The following is a 16,375-nucleotide window of genomic DNA, read 5'->3' as shown; positions in this document are numbered from 1 at the left end:
AGCCTCTGGCGGTGATCTTGCATTATCAATGGGGACTAGAGAGGTTCCGGAGGATTGGAGGGTTGCAGATGTTGTTCCTTTATTCAAGAAAGGGAGTAGAGATAGCCTAAGAAATTATAGACCAGTGAGTCTTACTTCAGTGGTTGGTAAGTTGATGGAGAAGATCCTGAGAGGCAGGATTTATGAACATTTGGAGAGGCATAATATGATTAGGAATAGTCAGCATGGCTTTGTGAAAGGCAGGTTGTGCCTTACGAACCTGACTGAATTTTTTGAGGATGTGACTAAACACATTGATGAAGGTAGAGCAGTAGATGTGGTGCATATGGATCTCAGCAAGGCACTTGATAAGGTACCCCAGTCAAAGCTTATTGAGAAAGTAAGGAGGCATGGGATCCAAGGGGACATTGCTTTGTGGATCCAGAACTGGCTTGCCCACAGAAGGCAAAGAGTGGTTGTAGATGGTTCATATTCTGCATGGAGGTTGGTGACCAGTGGTTTGCCTCAGGGATCTGTTCTGGGACCCCTACTCTAATGATATTTATAAATGACCTCGATGAGGAAGTCCTTCAAATATCAGGGGAGAATTCTCTCTGAGGATAGAGACATTGACGACGACATCCAGAGCCACATTAAACAGGCACCAACTGCCTTTGGGAGACTTCGGCGTGGAGTCTTTCAGAACAGGAGCCTTCATCCCTCCACAAAGGTCATTGTATTCCAAGCGGTCTGTGTCACCACCCTCCTTTATAGCTGTGAAGCTTGGGTAACCTACAGCCGTCACATCAAGTCCTTGGAGTACTTCCACATAAGCTGTCTCCAGCGCATCCTGGGAATTACCTGGCGTGAGCGGGTGCCTCACACTGAAATACTTGTAAAGACCAACTGCAGAAGTATTGAGGCCATGATCACCCAGCATCAGCTGCATGTGATAAGGATGCCCCCATTTTGGCTACCCCGCAGGGTGTTATACGGCCAGCTACATCATGGTCGATGCTCAGCTGCAGGGCTGAAGAAGTGCTATAAAGATCAGATGAAGAATGCTTGAAGGAAGTGCAAGATCAGATCTGAGGACCTGGAGGAGGTTGCTGCTGACTGTACCACGTGGCACAGCTGTGTAGGGATGGGGTTCGTATTCTGGAGATGGAAAGAACAACCAGAAGACAGCAGAAGAGAGCCAGGAGAAATGCAGCCATGGTTGCCACCACTACCACATATACATGTCCCACCTGCAATAGAGCTTGTGGGTCCAGGATAGGACTGTATAGTCATCAAAGATCTCACTGTTAAAGGAGTGGACGTCGTCATCGGATTTCAATGGACAACCGAAGACAGAAGAGAGAGGATGAGGAAGTGAAGGGATGGGTTAGTAAATTTGCTGATGACACAAAGGTTGGGGTTGTTGTGGATAGTGTAGAGGGCTGTCAGAGGTTATAGCGGAACATTGATAGGAAGCAAAACTGGGCTGAGAAGTGGCAAATGGAGTTCAACCCAGATAAGTGTGAGGTGGTTCATTTTGGTAGATCAAATATCATGACAGAATATAGTATTAATGGTAAGACTCTTGGCAGTGTGGAGGATCAGAGGGATCTTGGTGTCTTAGTCCATAGGACACACAAAACTGCTGCACAGGTTGATTCTGTGGTCAAGAAGGCATATGATGCATTGGCCTTCATTAATCGTGGGATTGAGTTTAAGAGTCAAGAGGTAATACTGCAGCTATATAGGACCCTGGTCAGACCCCACTTGGAGTACTGTGCTCAGTTCTGGTCACCTCACTATAGGAAGGATGTGGAAACCATAGAATGGGTGCAGAGGAAATTTACAAGGATGTTTCCTGGATTGGGGAACATGCCTTATGAGAATAGGTTGAGTGAACTCGGCCTTTTCTCCTTGAAGCGACGGAGGATGAGAGGTGACCTGATAGAGGTGTACAAGATGATGAGAGGCATTGATTGTGTGGATAGTCAGAGGCTTTTTCCCAAGGCTGAGATGACTAGCACGAGAGGGCATAGTTTTAAGGAGCTTGGAAGTAGGTACAGAGGAAATGTCAGGGGTAAGTTTTTTATGCAGAGAGCAGTGAGTGTATGGAATGGGCTGCTGGTGACGGTGGTAGAGGTAGATGCGATAAGGTCTTTTAAGAGACTCCTGGATAGGTACATGGAGCTTAGAAATATAGAGGGCTATAGGTAACTTCCAAGGTAAGGACATGTTCGGCACAGCTTTGTGGGCCGAAAGGCATGTATTGTGCTGTAGGCTTTCTATATTTCTAATATTTCTAAATGGTGGCTGAACTGAATAAGTACTTTGCATCAGTCTTCAATGTGGAAGATACCAGCAATATGGCAGAAGTTGAAGACTGGCAGAGGGCAGAAGTGAGTGGAGTCACTATTACTAAGGTGAAGCTGACTGGGGAGCTGAAAAGTCTGAATGTGGATATGTTACCTAGACCAGATGAATTATACCCCAAGGTTCTGAAAGAGGTAGCTGAAGAGATTGTGGAGACATTAGTAGTGATCTTTCAATAATCACTCTACTCTGGAATGTTTCTGTAGGACAGGAAAATTGCACATGTCATTCCATTCTTTAAGAAGGGAGGGAGGCAGAAGACAGAAAATTATAGGCCAGTTAGCCTGACTGTGGTTGGCAAGAAGGTAGAAACCATTGTTAAGCATTATTAAGGATGAAATTTTTGGATACTTGGGGACACACAATAAAATAGTCAGCATGGTTTCCTTAAGGGAAATCTTGCTTGATAAATCTATTGGAATTCTTTGAGAAAATGACAAGCAGGATAGACAAAGAAATGTCAGTAGAAGTCATTTACTTGGATTTTCAAAAGGCCTTTGTCAAAGTGCCCCGCATGAGGCTGCTATACAAGATAAGGATCCATGTTATTACAAGAAAGATTGATGGAAGATTGGCTGAGTGGCAGGAAGGAAATAGTTAAAATAAAAGGGTTCTTTCTGGTTGGCTGCTGGTGACTGGTGGAGTTCCACAAGGGGTTTGTGTTGGGTCCACTACTTTTCACGTTACATGGTAATAATCTCGTGACTGAATTGGTGGTTTTGTGGCCAAGTTAGTAGATGTTACAAAGATATGTGGAGGGCCAGGCAGTGCTAAGGAAGCAGGGAATCTACAGACATCTTAGACAGATGAGGAGAATGGGCAAAGAAGAGGCTAATGGAATACAGTGTAGGGCAGTGCATGGTTATGCACTTAGGAAAAAGCAATACAGGCATAGACTATTTCCTACATGGGGAGCAAGTTCAGAAATTGGAGATGCAAAGGGACTTGAGAGGCCTGTTGCAGGATTCCCAAAAGGTTAACTTGTAGGTTGAGTCGGTAGTAAGGAAGGCAAATTTAATTCATTTTCAGGAGTTTGGAATATAAAAGCAAGGATGTAAAGCTGAGGCTTTATAAAGCATTAGTCAGACCACACAGATTATTGTAAACAGTTTTGGGCCCCTTACCTAAGAAAAAATGTGCTGCATTGGGGAGGGTCCAGAGGAGGTTCACAAGAATGATTCCAGGAATGAAACAGTTAATGTACGAGGAGCATTTGATGACTCTGGGCTTGTAGTCATCAGAATTTATAAGAATGGGGGTCCGGGGGTTATCAATGTAATATTAGAAGTCTAGATAGAGAGGATGTGGAGAGGATGTTTCCAATAGTGGGAGTTTCTAGGACCAGATGTCGCAGCCTCAGAATAGAAGAATGTTCCTTTACAAAAGAGAGGAGGAGGAAATTTCCTTACTCAGAGGGTGATGATACTGTGGAACTCATTGCCACAGACAGCTGTGGAGTCAAAATCATTGTGTATATTTAAAGCGGAGGTTGATAGACACTTGATTAACATCAAAGGTTATGAGGAGAAGGTAGGAGAATGTGTTTGAGAGAAAAAATAAATCAGCCATGTTTAAATTGTGGAACAGACTCAATGGGCCGAATTATGCTTTTACATCTTATGGTGTTATGGACTAATGGAAACATTACCTTCACGGCCTTTTGAACTCCTTGAATTCAGGCTGTTGGGTCCATAGGACTTAATTGATTTTGTTCCCCCTAATATCTCCTGAGTGTTATTGAGTTAAGTTTCTGAGTTTGTTCAGAACCTTGGTTCCTTTCTATTTCTGCTGCACTTATTATGTCCTCTAGCTTGTACACAGATGCAAAATATTTGCTTAATGTCTCAGCCTTCTGACTCAGAGCAGAGTTTAAGACCAGTTTGGCCACAGCTAATCAAAATTACTCACCAAATAAACTGAGAGCATCTTTTACCAACTTCTCTCTGAATTCCTTCAGTCCAGACGTACAGCCTTCCCCATTTCTACACTTCCACAACCACAGCCCTTGTTACATTCCACATGCTTTACAAGGGAACTATAACAAAGTTCAGAACTCCTTGCCCAAGGCAGTTATGGGAACAGATTTAATACTTTCCAAGCAGTTTTTGAGGTGCAATTCTGTTCTCTTGTTCCCTTCAGTGGTGCTGCTATTAGGATGCCATATATTTACCAGCAGGAACATGAATCCCTTTGGTTACCTGTCCCTGATACCTCACTTCCTGTGAGAAATTAGCTGAAATCTTGTTAGCAATTACTCAGCAAAGGATAAAAGTTTCTCACTGATGTTCTATGTATTCACAGCATCCGCTATTTTCCAATTAACATCTCACTCAAAGAGTCTGATAGTTGATGGAACCAAAACAAATGGTATACTATTAGAGCAGAAAGTAGTCTTCTGACATTGGGATTTCAGCACACTTTTGGGGAGAAGAAAGTGGAATCTGCCTTTGATTTTAACTATGCTCTACCTAATGATTGTCTATTCCCAGTCTTTGATGGAACAGCTCCCTTTTATTAGACATCAACATCCTTCAATTTCATGCAAGAACATAAAGAACTCAGTTTATGGTGGACTGTAGTTTTCTGCTATTGTCTATACTAATGAGGTTAAGATGGTTACATAAAAAAACCAAAGAAAAGGATACGAGTCTTCAACTGCTAAAACCTACGATTAAGTTCTCTGTGAACATATCTATTTAAGGAGCAGCGTCTGTCAATTATGTCCAAACCCAGCATTTTAGGCAGGGTCTCTGAATCAGAATAGTGGGCTGTTATAAGTACAGCATACTACAAATACTTCACTTTCAGCTCAAAAATTCCACAGTCTCTTCTTGTTACCCACGATACATATAAGTGTGTGCAACTACACACAATCTCAATATGACACTGATAATTAGTGACTCATTGCATGCAGTTCTGATGGTGTTCATCAAATATTCCCAGTTAGGACTACTATAACTGAAATTCACAGTCACAGGCAACACTGTTTTAAGACGTATAAAAAAAATCCCCTTTATTAAAATGGAAGTGTAGAAGGCGAATTGATTTGCAGGTATGATTGAAACGCAGAGGACTGAAAACCCTCCTCCACTCCCAACTATCTTGCTGGCGAATGTACAATTTCTGGAAAATAAAATTGAAGACTTCAGAACAAGATTGCAGTACCAGAGGGACATCAGAGACTGCTATGTACTTTGCTTCACAGAGACATGGCTCAACCCTGCCATTTCAGACACAGCGCTGCAGCCTGATAGCTTCACCGTTCTCTGCAAAGACAGGACAACTAAAGTTTTTAAAGGTAGTGGAGGTGGAGTATACTTTATGATTAACTCATCGTGCTGCACATACATAGCAGTTCCATCTTATTCCTGCTCACCCAACCTGAAATGTCTAGTAGTACATTGTCATCCATTTTATCTGTTCTGGAAGTTTTCTGCCTGGTAGTGGTGTACATTCCACCTCTGGCCAACATCAGGCAAGCATAGGAGGAGCTGAGCACCATGATCACCAGTCACAAAACAGTGCACCAGGATGACTTTCCTCTCTTTGTGGGGAATTTCAACCAGGCCAGCTTGAAGAAGTCTCCGAACAACGTCCACCAACATATCACCTGTGGAATCAGAGGAGCCAACACAGCTGACCTATGTTACACCACCATTAAGAATGAATCTCATACCCATATTTTGGAATCACCCAGCTGTATTTCTACTCCTAGCGTATAGGCAGAGACTAAAGACTGCAGCACCAGTGGTGAGAATAAAGAAGATGTGGTCAAGGGACATGGATGAGCACTTACAGGATTGCTATGAGTCCACGGACTAGACAGTATTCAGGGATTCATCTTCAAACTTGAATGAATATGCCACAGTTGTCGCCGACTTCATCATATCCAAACCAAAAGCCGTGGATGAACCAGGAGGTTCATAGTCTGCTGACGGCTAGATCTGTGGCATTCAAGACTGGTGATCCAGAACTATACAAGTAGTCCATGTGTGACTGAGGGAATGCAATATTGAAAGCGATAAAACAATTCCAATTTAAATTTGAGATGGAGTTGGATGCATGTCAGTTGTGGCAGGGATTGCAGGCCATTACTTCCTGCAAGGCAAAACACAACATCATGAGTGGCCCTGACGCTTCGCTCCCTGATGAGCTCAGCACCTTTAATGCACACTTTTAAAGGAAGAATAAAACTACACCTATGCGAATCCCTGCAGTATCTGATGACCCTGTGACCTCTGTCTCAGAGGCCGACATCAGAACATCTTTCAAGAGGGTGAACCTTTACAAGATGTCAGGCCTTGATGATTTACCTGGAAACCTGTGCGAACCAACTGGTGGGAGCGTTCAAGGACGTCTTCAATCTCCTCACTACTGCAATCAAAGGTTCCCACCTGCTTCAAAAGAGTGACCAAGAAGAGCAGGGTGAGCTGCCTCACTGATTATTGCTGCTGAGTGGTACTCACATCCACTGTGATGAAGTGCTTTGAGAGGTTGGTAATAGCCAGAATCAACTTCAGCCTCGGAAAGGACCTACTGCAATTTACCTATTGCCGCAATGGCTCTACAGCAGATGCAATCTCATTGGCTCTCCACTTGGCCTTGGATCACCTGGACAATAACAACACCCTGCACCTGGCTGCTGTTTATTGATTACAGCTCAGCATTCAACACAATCATGCCCTCAGATCCAATCAAAGCTCCAAAACCTGGGCCTCTTTACCTTCCTCTGCAACTGGATCCTTGACTTCCTCACCAGGAGACTACAGTCAGTGTGGATTTGAAATAGCATCTCCTCCTCACTGACAATCAACACTGGTGCACCTCAGTGAGGCCCTGATCTACTCTCTCTCTATACCCATGGCTATGAGCACAGCTCAAACACTACCTGTAAGTTTGCTGATGACACAACTTTTGTTGGCAGAATTTCAGATGGTGACAAGGAGGTGTGCAGAAGTGAGATAGGTCAGCTGGTTGAGTGGTGTAGCAATAACAACCTTGCACTCAACGTCAATAAGGAATTGATTGTGGACTTCAGGAGTTGAAAAACACACTAGTTCTCATTGGGATCAGCAGTGGAAGATATTGTGTATTTAATATATCAGTAATATTTAAGTAATATTGCGAATATACTGTTTAGTTAAGCATTCTTGTTCATTGAAAAATTCATTGCAAGTTATATATATAAAAATATGTGAATTGGATACCACATGATGATACCATGCGACACATGTGTGCTTTGCTTTAAAGTAAAGAACAAACTAAGACTCACAACTCTTGGGCTCCTGTCCTTTTCTTGCAATTAGTTTTTATGTTTTGAAGTTACAAAACATAACATTGCAAAGAGATATTTTTAAAATGAATCCAAGATGACTACCTATCTGTTGAAGCTCAGTGAGATATTAAAAAAAACAACAGTACATTGAGAAACCTTCAAGTAAAAAAAAAGAGCACCACATTTTTTTCTTTGGAGCAGTACATTTGCTTCACAAAAGTAAAGACGATCGAGTTTAAAAAAGGCAGAAAATGGACAAATTCATGGGTTCATACTTTGAATACTGGGTTATAATAATCATAAACAAAAAAAGCAGAAATGACTGACTTCATCAGAAAGATAGAGGCATTCAGTTGCATACGAGATAACTGGAATAGCTAATTGAGCAGTGTTTTAAAACAAGTGAAATAGCCAATGAGAAACAAGTACCAATTTTGCTGAGTGTATTGGGTTTAAAGGCGTATAGTTTGCTGCGAAGTTTAGCTGTTTCATAGAACAGTTAAAGTGAGTTTTGCTGATATCATGAAAATAATGCAGAAACATTTAGAACTCAATACATTGTTGATTGCAGAACTGTTTAGGTTTCATGAACAGAATCAAAAGGAAGGGGAGTCCATTTTAGCATATGCGGCTGAATTGAAGAGATGGTCTGAGCATTGTCAGTTCAATCTTAGAAGAATCTTTGAAGAAATCATTCAAAAATGGCTCCTAAATGAAGCACAACTTACATTTAAAGAGCAGTTGAAATATCTATATCAATGGAAACAGCAGACAGAGATGCAATTGAGTTGCAGTCAGTAATGAAAGTGAGCATAAACAAAATTACAATGTCTAAACAAAAACCAGCCTGGCCAAACAAGTTCTGTTACCATTGTGACAGGACCTCACATATGCATCAATGCAGATTTAAAGATAAAACATGCAGAAAATGCAACAAAGTTGGACACATGCAAAGAGCATGTCAGGCAGACAGCTGTAAATGGACTGCACAGGAAAGAGAAAAAGACAAAAAAAAACAAGTTGTAGCTTCAAAAAGAGCACTGATCTGCATTCTTTTGATGAAAAATCCAACAATGATAAGAGTGACACAGGACTAGGTAGCCTTGAAGTTTACTATGTGAAAACTAACAATAGACAAGCAATATGGCTTACACCAGAAGTGAAAGGCAAATTAATTAAAATGGATTTAGACACTGGTTCGGCTGTTTCATTCATTCCACAAAATGGGTTTGAATAGCATTTCAAAAGTATTGAACTAAAGCCTGCAGATAGCCAACTAAGAACTTATACTGGAAAAACAGGTAACTCCTGTGGGCATGACATTTGTAACAGTGAAATACAACAACCAACAAGCCACATTGAGCTTGTATATGGTAAAAACAGGAGGGCCAGCATTGTGGGGATGTAAGTGGCTGAGACAACTACAACTTGTTTGGAGATGCATCCACCATTTGCACGCTACATCACTACACCATGAATCGTTGCCCAACAGAGGGAAAATAGGTGCTGGTGCCAACCTCTATGCCTCTGGCTGGAAAGCACATTGGATCAAAGAAGGACCATGCTGCTCAGAGGAAGCGTGAAAGCAGTGCTCCAACTACAGTTTTTGTAGGTAACATATCTGAGAAAGGTTTTGATATGTTAATCAGGCAGTTACTTCCAAATTTTGGCTTGATTTTAAGCTGGAAGAGAGTTCAAGGAGTTTCAGAAAAGTTGCAAGCATTTGTCTTTTGTGAGTAAACAGAACCAGAATCCAGTCTGCGTGCAATTAGGTTATTGTATGAACTTCAACTGGGAGGCTAAAAGCTGCTTGTAAAAGTAAATGAAAAGACCAAAGCCCAGCTGGATGAATAGAACGGCAAAAAAGAAAGGAGTCAATGGAGATAGAAAAACAGAGGATACTTAAGATGTGGTTGTGGTTGAGGAAACCAAGAGGAGAGATCAGATAGTAAAGGGAGCAATAGAAAGATGAATAAGAGAATATTCCAGTGAATTAAATGGACCTTCCCAAGATCAAAATGCACACACTAGAAGAAGAAAAAGGAAGGAGAAGAAAGGTGTCCAGAGCAGTCAGAACCACTTCCTGCAGTCTTGGAGTCAACTCCTACAACCACCACGGAGGAGGCCCCAGAACCTGAGATTGTTTCACAGCCACAAGTCTCACTTGCCAAGCAGATGGGCAGGCAAGGAAATAAGACAGGAAATTGGGATAGGGAATAGAGAAGGACGGTAGCGAGCAGTAATGGAAGTTCGAGAAATCAATGTTCATGCCATCAAGTTGGAGGCTACCCAGACAGAATATAAAGTACTGTTCCTCCAACCTGAGTGTGGCCTCATCATGATGGTAGAGGAGGCCATGGACTGACATGTCTGAATGGGATTGGGAAGTGCAATTAAAATGTGTGGCCACTGGAAGATCCTCCTTTTTCTGGTGGACAGAGTGTAGGTGCTTGGCAAATTCTGGAGTAGCTTTGGAGGACTTTGTAAATGTTACTCCACTCTTCAAGAAGGAAGACAGGCAGAGGAAAGGAAATTGTAGGCCAGTTAGCCTGACTTCAGTGGTTGGGAGGATGTTGGAGTGAATTGTTAAGGATGAAGTTTCAGGGTACTTGGAGGCACATCATAAAATAAGCTGTAGTCAGCATGGTTTCCTCAAGGGAAAATCTTGCCTGTGAAATCTGTTGGAATTCTTTAAGGAAATAACAAGCAGAATAGACAAAGGAGAATCAGTGGATATTGTGTATTTGGATTTTCCAAAGGCCTTTGAAAAGGTGCCACACATGAGACTCCCTAGCAAGATAAAAGCCCATGATATTACAGGAAAAATACTAGCCTGGATAGAGCATTAGCTGATCGGCAGGATGCAAAGAGTGGGAATAAAGGGTATCTTTTCTGATTGGTGGCTGGTAGCTTGCAGTGATCTCCAAGGGTTGGTTTGGGATCGCTTCTTTTTATGTTGTATGTTAATAATTCGGATTATGGAATTACTGGCTTTGTAGCCCAGTTTGCAGAAGATATGAAGACAGGTGGAGGGGCAGGAAATTGCAAAATCACCAGATCATTTAGTCAGGTCTGAAGGAGACTGAAGACAAGCACTCAACACTTCAGGAACAACTTCTACCCCTTCACCATCAGATTTCAGAATAGAGAGTGAAGGCATGTGCACTACCTCACTAGTTTTTTTTCACTTTTGTTGCTCTTTTTTGCAATGCTTATTTAATTTAATTTTTATATACCTTTCTTATTGTAATTTATAGCTTTTATTATTATTTATTGCACTATACTGTTGCTGCGAAACCACACATTTCATGACATATGCCTGTGATGTCAGTGTTTAACACCATCATTCCCACAGTCCTACAATATAGGCTACATCACTGGGCCTTGGTACCTCGCTCTGCAATTGGATCCTCGACTTCCGAACCAGAAGACCACAAGCCGTGTGGATTGGAAATAATATCTCTTTCTCACTGACTATCAACACAGGTGCACCTCAGGGGTGTGTGCTTAGCCCATTGCTTTACTGACTTTTTATCTATGACTGTGTCCCAAATATAGCTCAGATGCCTCTATAAATTTGCTGATGACTCAACTATTGTTGGTAGAATCTCAGATGGAGGTGAGAGAGCATACAGGAGTGAGATATACCAGGTAGTTGAATGGTGTCGCAGCAACAACCTGGCACTCAATGTCAGCAAAACCAAAGAGCTGATTGGGGACTTCAGGGAGGGTAGGACGAGGGAATACAAACCAATCCTCATAGAGGGCTCAGAAGTAGAGAGACTGAGCAATTTCAAGTTCCTGGGTGTCAAGATCTCCGAAGATTTAACCTGGTCCCAAGATATCAATGCAGCTATAAAAAAGACATGACAGCGGCTATATTTCATTAGAAGAGATTTGGTTTGTCACCTAAAACACTCAAAACTTCTGTAGATATACCATGGAGAGCATTCTGACAGACTGCATCACTGTCTGGTATAGGGGTGGAGGGGTGGGGTTGCTACTGCACAGGCCCGAAAGAAGCTAAAGAAAGTTGTAAAATTAGTCAGCTCTATCTTTGGTACTAGCCTCCATCGTATCCAAGACATCTTTAAGCAGCAATGCCTCTGAAAGGCAGCGTCCATTATTAAGGACCCCCATCACCCAGGGCATGCCCTCTTCTCATTGCTACCATCAGGCAGGAGGTACAGAAGCCTAAAGACACACACTCAGTGATTCAGTAACAGCTTCTTCCCCTCTGCCATCCAATTCCTAAATGGACATTGAACCCATGAACACTACCTCACTTTTTTTATATGTTATTTCAGCCTTTTTTAAATTCTATTTAATACGCAATACATATATATACTTACTCTAATTGATTGATTTGTTAATTTATGTCTATATTATCATGTATTGCATTGAACTGCTGCTGCTAAGTTAACAAATTTCTCGACACATGCCAGTGATAATAAACCCGATCCTGATTCTGAATGTAACTCATTCTGTTCTGTCCTTTTGTCCTCTTGAAATTACCTTCACCCACAGCTATCAACAACCTGACCATGCACCAAGAGATAAGAATACTCAGATAAGCAATACAGCTATTTCAATCTTTTCACCAACTTCAGGCTTTTACTCAGAATGGATATTTATTTTTAACTAATAATTAATCGGCGCACAGCTTTCATTTTTATCCACCTTTCTCACCCTTCAAGGTAGGTGATCTTACACGTACGAGCCCTGTGGACAAGAAGCTGTTACGTGGATCTCCCTTTTTTGAAAGCCTCCTGATATTTGGGCATTGAAATCTCAAGGAGATACACTTCTCAGAGTACCCTGTAAGTGTAGGTGCCAGTGCAAGGAGGTAAAACAATAAAAATTGCTTCTTCTTTCTTGTTTAGAAAGGTAACATAAAGTATATAACTTGCTGCTTTCCGTGTGGAGTTTGTACGTTCTCCCCGTGTCCATGTGGGTTTCCTCCGGGTGCTCCAGTTCTCGCCTACATTTCAAAGACGTACCAGCTGATAGATTAACTGATCATTGTAAATTGTCCCGTGATTAGGCCAGGGTTAAATTGGGGGATTGCTGGGTGGTGAGTCACAAAGGGCCAGAAGAGCCTATTCCACGGTGCATCTCAATAAATAAATACATCTATCGATTGTACATGAGTTTGCTCAGTTTGCTCAGGGTGAAGATTGTGTTCAACTTCAGGTGTTCTGTCACAGTCCAACCACAGCAGCTGAGAAAGTTAAATTCAGGTCAACAATTTAAACATTGGGAAAAGCAATCATGTTTGTAATTGGGATTAACAATATAGATAGATGCTTGAAAGTTGGCATGGATACGGTGGGGTGAAGGACTCCACCTGTGTTGCGTGACTCCATGAGTCAGTAATAGTGTTGTGGAGGGTGGAAATATTTGCAAAGTTCAAAAGCACCAACATTGAGTTGGGGTTCACTTTAAGAAGCTGGTCTGACATGATGATGTGCTAATGTGAAGTATTCACCATGTTTTATGTTCTCGGTTGTTACGATTTCCCTTAAACGTAAAACACCTCTGCTGTTTTATTTACGGAAACCTACACTGGTGACCCTAATGCTCTTGAACGATTCCAGAGTTATTCAACATATTGGCCAATGCAGTTGCTTTGAAACTGCCAGAGTTTGGGAAGTAAAATACCGTTGTTTGATTTGTACAAGCCGAGGCCCAATTTGCAATGCAAGAAAATTCCTCACATTTTTTGAGCACTCAAACTAACACGAGTTGATTATTAACCCTGCTAAATGCCAGTTTGGGTTGTCAGCCATTGACTTTCTCAACCACAGAAGGTGCAAAACCCCTCCCATCAAAAGACCCTGCTGTTATGGATTTCCCACCTTCCTGCACTACTAAAAACTACAGGAGCTTTTGGGTATGGTGAATTTTTATCACTGCTTTATTCCATGATTTGCAGAATTTATGCTCCTCCTGTATGATGCCCTTGAATGCAAAGCTGCTAAACATGTGCTTGACTGGTCAGCAGACATGACCAGAGCATTTGATGACACCAAACAAGCTCTTTCCAACATGACCCTACTGGTGCACTAGCTCCCTAACACTCCTATAGCCGTTACTACTCACACCTCAGACTATGCTGTGGGTGCTGTGCAGGAACAGTTGGCCGGAGGCCAGAGCCAGCAGCCCACCTTCTTCAGCTGACAGCTCCATCCCCTCGAATGGAAGCACAGCATGTTTGATTGTGAGCTTCTCGATCTCTATCTTGCTTCTGCCATTTTTGTTTTCTCCTAGAGGTTCACCATTTCACAGAGATCTTTTACCACAGAACCCCTCGTGCACGCGACGGCCAAATTATCAGACTCTTGGTCTGCACAGCAGTAACACCACCTGGCCTACATATCAGAGTTCACAACTGATATACAACATATCAAGGGGAAAAGTAATGGCCATGGCCAGCTGTTGTGGTAATACACATCAGGCCTCTTTGCTGTGATGGTCCAGAAACTTGGCTTTAAGTGACATCACAGCACGGCGTATCACCCACGGTCCAACGGCCAATGCCTATTTCACCACTCCTTAAAGGCCGCTCTGAGGGTTTCCCTTATGGATGAGTCTTGGCGTGATTGTCTCCCGTGAGTCCTCCAAAAGACAAGCCGCAGTGATCCGTGGCTGAGCTGGCATTTGGGCAGCTGTTACGAGTGCCAAGTGATTTTATCCCTGATGCCACAACCACCTGGTCGGCCTCTCAACAGCATTCTGCCCTCCTCAGTAAACTCAATTCCTTTGCACCTATTCCTGCCTCCCATCATGGGGTACAGCACTCTTGGAACACACACGGAATGCTGGAGGAACTCAGTAGGCCAGGCACCATCTATGGAAAAGAGTGTAGTCGACGCTTTGGGCTGAGACCCTTCACCAAAGCACTCTTGGATTCCCGTTGACCCACATTCTGCCTCGTTTGTTTTCATCCACCACGATACACAGCAACATCCCCTGAGGCCTCTTTACGATGGCCTGTTCTGCATTTTGGAATGGAGAGAAAAGACTTTTTCCACAGATAAGAGAGGTAAACCTGAATGCATTTCGGTAGATTGCCTTAAACTGGCCCACCAAGATTTGGAGGATTCCGCTACCATGCACCTGGCATCACGGCATGACCATGGGCGTGCCAACACTCCTCTGGAGGAACCAGAGGCCTCTGCTGTTCCTCCACCCATGGAACATAGGAACTAGGCTCCTCCGAGTTCCGGACAGGCTCACAATGCTGGTTTTGGTGAACTCTGGGGGACCTGTGTAGGGTAAAGCAATGGGTGGAAATAGAGGCATAATCCACAACCACCGATATTGAGGGGGTTCACTTTAAAAAACTAGACTAATGTGTTGATGTAATTACGTGAAGTTTTTTTACCGTGCTTTATATTCTGGATTTTGCTGACAATAAAGAAGTTGCTATGGTTTTCCATAAACTTAAAACACCTCTGTTGTTTTATTTATGTGACCATATAATCTCTGTATTGTTACAGAAACCCGTCTGATTTCTTGAAAGAAAATCTGTCATCCTTGAAAGGCCAGGTCTATATATGATAACAGATCCACGGGAACTTGTATAGCTCTTACGTCCTCTCTGAAATAGCCAAGAACCCATTTAATTAGGATCAGCACTAAATATACTCAATGCCACCCGCATCCTGTGAATGAACAAAAGAAAAGGGCACACAAGAAGCTATCATTGCAGATGTTTATATTTTGCCAAATGTTTTAAGGCTGCAAAAAGCACAGGGCTACAGGCAGGAGCAAAGCTATGGGGAGGGGGGCTTAGATCACAAAGAATGGAATTTTAAAATCGAGGCGTGGTGAGACCAGGACACAGTATAGACCAACAGACAGAGAGGTGATGAGTGAATTGAATTTAGTGAGAGTTATGATAGAGGTACAGAGCTTCAGATGAAAATAACCAGTCAGCATTTGTGACTGTTAGGAACTGACCCTGATGTACATTCCTATTGGAAAACTGGATTGAGGACCTTTGCTTCAGAATATCAAACTAAATGGGGATGTGGGCAGTGGACATAGCTTTGCTCCAATTAGAAAGACTGTCACAGAGTGCACCAACGCCTCTGACACAGTTTTCAATCTCTATGCAAACAATTTTTGGAGTTACATTCAGCACAGATGGCTAGATATTATAACGAATCTAAATGGGTGTACTAGAGTGATAGTTTCACAAACATGAACAAGAGAGAATCTGCAGATGCTGGCAATCCAAGCAGCATTCACAAAATGCTGGAGGAACTCAGCAGGCTGGGCAGACATACAGTTAACGTTTCTGATGCACCATCAATAACTGCAAAAGACTGGAAGTAGAGTAAATACTGAAAGGCTTTTATTAGCAGTAAAATGTGACCTCCACCATGTTGAGTATCTGCCCCTGGACTGAGAGGAGGAGCAATGGCACAATCACCTTTATTCAGGGGTCTGTGGGAGGAGCTACAGGAGTAGTCAGCAGAGGGGCGTGTCCAGACAGGTAACCCAGTTACAACATATATATATATATATATGGTTTACCACAGTTTCAGGCCGAGACCCTTCATCAGGACACTTTGAGTCTGAGATCTTTGTTACGAATATAAAATAACCTTACCCCAAAACCCTTGATGCATTTAATCAAGCACTGCATACTGTCGGGAACAAAAATGTAGAATCAGGGACTGAACTTGTGGCCGGGAAGGAGGTGTATAGAGTGGCCAGTGGATCTAAGCCTAGTTGGAACCC

Source organism: Mobula birostris, chromosome 7 (genome assembly GCF_030028105.1).
Source record: "Mobula birostris isolate sMobBir1 chromosome 7, sMobBir1.hap1, whole genome shotgun sequence".
Classification (NCBI taxonomy): Eukaryota; Metazoa; Chordata; class Chondrichthyes; order Myliobatiformes; family Myliobatidae; genus Mobula; species Mobula birostris.
This window is presented reverse-complemented; position numbering follows the sequence as displayed.